At 52.9% G+C, this 7,325-nt stretch overlaps 1 non-coding gene across 1 annotated transcript; it reads left to right on the forward strand.

Annotated features, from left to right (window-relative positions):
• Positions 1-5,631: 5,631 nt before the first annotated feature.
• Positions 5,632-5,738, forward strand: LOC129406184 (U6 spliceosomal RNA). The gene has a single exon (XR_008630847.1). It is a non-coding gene; the product is annotated as a U6 spliceosomal RNA (small nuclear RNA).
• The last annotated feature ends 1,587 nt before the right edge of the window (positions 5,739-7,325 follow it).

Below are 7,325 nucleotides of genomic sequence, written 5' to 3' on the forward strand. Positions count from 1 at the left end.
TGTACTAAGCTCTCCCCTCTACAGACTTTCGTTTTTTCTGCTTTTTGGGTCACACCCGGCATTGCATAGGGGTTACTCCTGGCTCTGCACTCAGGAATCACTCCTGGCGGTGCTCGGGGGACCCTATGGGATGCTGGGAATCGAACCCAGGTCAGCTGCGTGCAAGGCAAACGCCCTCCCCGCTGTGCTATCCCTCCAACCTCCCGACCCCCCACAGACTGTGATGTTGCATTCCTAAACCCACGGTGTGAGATGGGAAACAATAGCTCCTCCATTCTGAGGATGAGGAAGCTGAGACCCAGATATGAATCTCCTCCAGGTGTCCAAGGCCCAGCACACCCCCTTCCTCCACCGCCCCCCCCACTCCCCCACCCCCGCCCCCCGCCACCTCCCGCCTTGCACTGGCTTCTGGCGCCTTGTCAAACATCTTGACTTGTGGTCGTGCTGCTAGAGGCAGCTGCTCCCCGCCTTAGACATCTCGGAGCCTCTCTTTCTTTCCAGCCTGTAATTTGGGATTTCTCAAAGGTCCCTGTGTACCCACGGCCTTGCACACAGTCACTCAAATGCCACCCACGGTGGGCAGCTCCGGGCTGGCGGGCCTGCTGGGGACAGTGGCACGGGCTGCCTGCCATCCCTGAGCTTGGGGAGGGGGGAAGGAAGGAGAACAGCCCAGAGACCGTGCGGGGGAAGAGGCAGCTCAGCCCTGGAATCAGAAGACCCGAGGACTCTGCAAAGAAGCCCGATCACGGGGAGCCGCGCACACAGGCCCTGTTCTCGGAGGCGCTCACCTTTCTCCAAAGTGTTGCTTTGCTTGCTGCAGGGCTCTCTCCAGACCGTAATAATTAAAATTTTAGAATCCCTAGAGTGCGTGTCTGCTCTCTAGGCAGCGCAACATTATATGCTACCCATAACTGTAACACTGTCGATTTGCTCAAGAGGGCACCAGTAACGTCTCCATGTGAGATTTGTTGCTACTGTTTTGGGCATATCGAATATGCCACGGGGAGCTTGCCAGGCTCTGCCGTGCGGGTGGGATACTCTAGGTAGCTTGCCGGGCTCTCTGAGAGGGACGGAGGAATTGAACCCGGGTCGGCCACGTGCAAGGCAAGGGCCCTACCCGCTGTGCTATGGCTCCATAACAAGCAATACAAAACAAATTGTCTAGCATTGCCTTTTCGGCAGGTTTGAGTGGTGGTGGGACTGGTGTCAAAATATTGAATGTAGGGGCTGGAGCAATAGCACAATGGGTAGGGCATTTGCCTTGCACGTGGCCAACCTGGGTTCGATTCCCAGCATCCCATATGGTCCCCTAAGCACCACCAGGAGTAATTCCTGAGTGCAGAGCCAGGAGTAACCCTTGTGCATCGCCGGGTGTGACCCAAAAAGCAAAAAAAAAAAAAAAAATTGAACGTAATCATAGTAGGAGAGAGTATTGTGGAATTGTCTGCCACACAGGGAGGAAAAGGGCTGGAATTGGTGGGGACACTGGGGATTTTGGTGGTGGAAAACGTGCACTGGTTAAGGGATGGGTGATTGATCATTGCATGGCCGAAACTCAAATATGAAAGCTTTGTAACTGTATTTCATGGTGAATCAGTAAAAGGGTGGGGGAGTTGTTTTGGATATAGAATGACTATACTCATTTGTGGGATATTTTTTTAAAAAAAGACCAGTATGAGACTATCACCTAAGGACTGTAGTAATGAGGGCCAGGAGGATTGGCCCAGGGTTGGAAGCCTGCCTCAAGGGCAGGGGAGAGGGCAGTTGGGATAGAGAAGGACTGTTATGACGATGATGGTTGGAGGAATCGCTCTGGATGGGAGATGTGTGCTGAGAGTGGGCAAAGGACCGAACATGATGGCCTCTCAGCATCTGTATTGCAAAGCCTCATGCCCCAAAGGCGGGGCGGAGAGAGAGAGAGGAAAAGTGCCTGCCATAGAGGCAGGCTGGAAGGCAGGGGTGCCAGGAGGATATTGGTGGTGGGAAATGTACCCTGGTGGAGGAAGGGGTGTTGGAACATTGTATGATTGAAACCCCATCATCAAAGCTTTGTAACTGTATCTCCAGGGATTCTCTCTCTCTCTCTCTCTCTCTCTCTATATATATATATATACACACACACACACACACACACACACACACACACACACACACACATATAGTATGTATATATGTATGTATGTATGTGTGTGTGTGTGTGTGTGTGTGTGTGTGTGTGTGTATAGGATTGGTTTGGAACCATACCGAGCTGAGCTCAGGGCTTACTCTTGACTCTGTGCTCAGCAATCCCTCCTGGAGGGGTGGACCGAGAGGGCCCTAAGCCGTGCTGGGGGTCACACCAAGGTTGGTGGTCTCCAAGGCGAACACTCTGCCTGCTCCGTGATCCCTCCCACCCCAGTGCTCCCTGCTCCTTGCTTCCTCCCCGCTCTGTGCTCAGGGAACCCTCTTTGTGCAGGGGACTGAATGAGGGTCAGCAGCATGCAGGGCAAGCCCCCGAACCCTCCTCCTGTCTCCCGCGCCAAGTCTCGGGACAGCGTAGCAGGAAGGTGCCTGTCAGGGCACGCTCAGGGGACCTGAGTCCCTTCTGGGCTCTATGGGAGGCCAGACCCAGAGGACAACCCCCCCTCTGCCCCATCTCACCTTCCGTGCCTTCTCCTGGCACTGCCGCCCACCCCGCCCAGTGCCCCTGCTCCGCTCTCCACTTTCCGTGCTCCCTCAGGCCCCACCGTAGCCACCGTCCTCCCCACGGTGGCCGGGAGCATCTGTCCTGGACTAAGGGCCAGGCTGGGTGGCCCCCTCCCTCCCCTCCCCTGCTCTCCCCTCCCTCCACACTTTTGACTGGCTTTTGGGTGGCCCTTGGTGACGCTGTGTGCACCCCCGGGTGTGTTGCTCAGGGGGTGCTCCCAGGGGTGCTCCCAAGGCCAGATCCAGGCCTCCCAGAGCTGGCGCTGCGTCACATTCTGTTTGGGCTGTGTCCCTGGACGCACCTCTCTCTTCTCTCCTCTTTCCTCTTCTCTGCTCCCCACTGGCCTCCTCTGCCCCACCTCTTCCTGCCTCTCTTTCCCTCTCTCCCTTCTGCTTCTTCCTCCCCTTCCTCCCTTCCTTTCTCCTCCCCTCCCCGCACTCCCTCCCCTTCCCTTATTCCCTCCTCCCTCTCCCTTCCCTTCCCCTCTCCTCCCCACCCTTCCCTCCTTCCTTCTTCTCCTCCCTTCCTTCCTCTCTTCCCCTCCTCCCTTCCCTCCTCCTTCCCCTCCACCCCTTCCCTCCTCTGGCTTCCTCTTCTCCCCCTTTCCGCTCCCCTCTCTCACCCCGTACCAAGCACACACGGATGTATGAAATGCAGCATGAAGGACTCTGGCTCCCGTGACTCAAACCCTGTCTGTGAGCTTTCCTGCCGCTTCCTGCCTCCCAACATGCCTCCTCAGCACTTGGCCACTGTTTCCAGGGAAGTCCGGACGCTTGTCAGCTGTCCACCTACCCGTCTTGCCCTCCAAGTGGACAGGGATCTGCAAACTCAAATGCCCACAGGAGTCAGGCACTGCAAGGCTCTGGGCTGCAGGGGGGCGACGGGGAGGGGGAAGAAGGTGGGAGGTGGGGGCTTGTGATGAGAGGGCCAGGGAGGGAGCAGCACAAACGAATTTTCAAGCGACGCTGACTTTTATTATTTTTTTTTCTAAATGCCAACTCTCCAGATATTTTCACATTGGCAAGGCATGGTGTGTAAAGGCTCAGTGAGCTCTCAAACGCAGAGATGCCGCTTCCTTCCGAATTGTCTTCCCGGCACATCCCAGGATGAATGACCAATAATAGCCGCTCAATAATGTTTGTTAAATAACCCAAGATCCGGAGCCAAGAAGCAATCAGATCAGCTTTTCTCCACGGAGTCCGTTAAAATCCTTCCACGGCGCATCCTCCGCCTTGGAGACATGGGATTCCGGACGAGACCGGGAGAGGAAATGTCCGTTTTCTTGGTGACAGCGCATGAAGGGGCTCCAATTTGTTTTCTTTATTGCTCCAGGATCCCCCGTATCTCCAGGGGCCCTGGGGCTTTCTGGGCTGGAGATCAAATGTCTCCGCGGTGGCTCATTTTGAAAGTGGCGCAGCTGGGGCCCACTCTAATCACACAGAAAATCGTGACTCAGAACTCAGCTGCTAATGAGGCTGCATGAGCAGAACCAGCACTGATACCCCGGGCCCGGGCCCAGCCAACACCTGGGTCGGCCTTCAGCGGCTCAGCCCTGATCAGTAGTCTGGGGAGTGACCCGAAGGCCCCACAATTCTGGGGTGCTGTTATTTCTCCTCTTGTTACTCTGATTAGAAGGAATATTTTTTTTTTGCTTTTTTGGGTCACACCCGGCGATGCACAGGGGTCACTCCTGGCTCTGCACTCAGGAATTACTCCCGGCGGTGCTCAGGGGACCCTATGGGATGCTGGGAATCGAACCGGGTTGGCCACGTGCCAGGCAAACACCCTCCCCGCTGTGCTATTGATCCAGCCCCTGATTAGAAGGAATTTATCTGCGTGCATCTCCCGTCCCTTCTTTGTGGGCGTGTGTATATGGGGGTGACGGTGGTATTGGGGCGGTGCTGGGGATCACTCCTGATGGTGCTCAGAGGACCATAGGCAGCGGTGGGGATTGAACCTGGGTCGGTCATGTGCATGGCAAGCATCTTCATTCCTTTCCTATCTCCCCAGCCTTCCAGACTTTTCATTTTTAGTGGATTTTAATTTGGGGTGGGCCGCGCTCAGCTGTGCTCAAGGCTGACTGCTGGCTCTGTGCTCAGGGATCCGGTGGTGCTCGGGGGACCCTAAGGGATGCTGGAGATCAGAACCTGGGACAGCTGTGTGCAAGGCAAGTGCCCACCCACTGTGCTATCACTCTGGCCCTGCTCCAGACTTAAAAAAATAATAATTCAGGGGCTAGAGTGATAGCACAGCGGGTAGGGCGTTTGCCTTGCACGCGGCCGACCCGGGTTCGATTCCCAGCATCCTATAGGGTCCCCTGAGCACGGCCAGGGGTAATTCCTGAGTGCAGAGCCAGGAGTAACCCCTGAGCATCGCTGGGTGCGACCCAAAAAGCAAAATAATAATAATGATGATGATGATGATAATAATAATAATAATAATAATAATAATAATAACAACAACAATTCAGACTCACAAATAAATCTCGGAAGAGAGCAACACGCTACAGAGATGCCACCTCACCCTGGCTGACAGCACCAGGCTGACTTCATCTGGGGACCCTTGGAAGGGGGCAGGTGAGTCCTCCACCTATGCCAATAGAACCCCTGCAGCCATTCCAGAACCCAATCGCCTCCACGCTCAGGGCCAATCTTCACAGGCTTGGGCTGAGCCCTTCATGCATGAGAATGAATCAGCTGAAAAGTATGCGGATTTTATGTCTGAAACCTCCAGGCCCCAACAAGGTTGGGAACAGGCCTCCTCCCCCCATCTCACTGTTCTTCCGGCTACCTGGCAGTCATGCCCACAAACTGCCTCTGGGTACCATGTAACCTCATTCATAGCCATGACCCAGAGACTCACAAAAAAATCTCAGAAGAGAGCAACCTGCTGCAGAGATGCCTCTGGACCCCCCAAATCACCATCCAGTTAGAAATTTAACTCCAGTGCTCACTTCGGCAGCACATATACTAAAATTGAAATGATACAGAGAAGATTAGCATGGCCCCTGCGCAAGGATGACACACAAATTCGTGAAGCGTTCCATATTAAAAAAAAAAATTAACTTCAGCTCTTGAAAGGAAACTATAGACTGAACATGAAGGCCACTCAATACCTCTATTGCAAACTACAACATCCAAAAAAGAGCAAGAACAAAAGGGAATTCTCTGCCACAGAGGCAGGGTGGGGTGGGGGATGGGGTGGGGGTGGGGAGAGGGATACTGGGATCATTGGTGGAGGTGAATGGGCACTGGTGGAGGGATGGGTAAACGATTCCTGTATGAGTGAAATGCAAACACAAAAGTTCATAAGTTTGTAACTGTGCATCACAGTGATTCACTAATAAAATTTTTTTTAAAAAAATTAACTGCAGCTCTATCCCCCTATTTAAAATTTTAGAATTCCTGGAGCTCAGAGCCCTGGTATCGAATACTTTATGCCACTGATATGCCAAAAGTAGCACACCCCTTTTGATGCGGTATAAAGTAGAAGGCAACTGATCTTGAGATATATGAGTGTGTGTGTGTATTAGCACACAAGACTCAATCTATAAAATGTTAGTGATTTCTTATAAAGGGACTAAATGGCTCCAAGGTGTGACACAACAATTTTTACACACTTTCCACAAAGGAAAACTTTTCAATCATTTTTAGTGGGTTAATCATAACAAGCAATACAAAATAAATTATTTAGCATCGGCCTTTGAGGCAGGCTTGGGTGGTGGTGGGAAAATTCGAAATAATGGTGGTGGGAAGGTATCATTGTGGTGGGATTGGTATTGAAATATTTAATCTAATAAATTAATGTGAACTACTTAAATAAAGGCTGGAGCGATAGCACAGCAGGTAGTGCATTTGCCTTGCATGCGGCTGACCTGGGTTCGATTCCTCCGCCCCTCTCAGAGAGCCCGGCAAGCTACTGAGAGTATCTCGCCCACACGGCAGAGCCTGGCAAGCTCCCCGTGGTGTATTCTACATGCCAAAAACAGTAACAACAAGTCTCACAATGGAGACATTACTGGTACCCACTCGAGATAGGACGACAGTGACAGTGACAATAATGAAAAGGTTTTCGGGCTGTTATCTGGAGGTACTTGGGGGCTCCTTAAGCTTCTTTTTGCTCCCAGTGGAGCTGGGTGTGGAAGCCGGGCCAAGCCCTCTAGATGGGCGCATGCCATGGGCTGGCTGTGGACGCAGGGGGATATAAGACCTTAAAGCGTTTCTGGAGAAGCTGAATTCAGATGAACGTCCCCGGCAGAGGCGCTGTGAGTCAGGAGCGGGTGGGTCTTTCCTGGCTTTGTGCTGCCCACGGACCCTGGTCTGCACCTTCAGGCCGTATCTGAGCATCTCTCCCGAGGTGCCGGGCATTGTTCTAAAGAGTGGGTCTTGGTGCAGAGGCCCCACACTGCTGGGGTCCTGGGGCTCTTTCAGGGGGTCGTCAAGCTCCAGTGTTTTCCTGCTATTGAATGCTATTTACCCTTCTCCCTTGCACGCCCGCCCGAGGACACAGCGGGATTTTCCAGTGGCCCTGTGATGCCAGGAGCTCGTTGGTGATTCTTGTACCTTTATTTTTTTTTTAGTGATGTATATAAATTAGATTTACTACGGTGAACATTTTGCAATTCTTACAAATATGGAAT

The sequence above is a fragment of the Sorex araneus genome, chromosome 6 (genome assembly GCF_027595985.1).
Source record: "Sorex araneus isolate mSorAra2 chromosome 6, mSorAra2.pri, whole genome shotgun sequence".
Classification (NCBI taxonomy): Eukaryota; Metazoa; Chordata; class Mammalia; order Eulipotyphla; family Soricidae; genus Sorex; species Sorex araneus.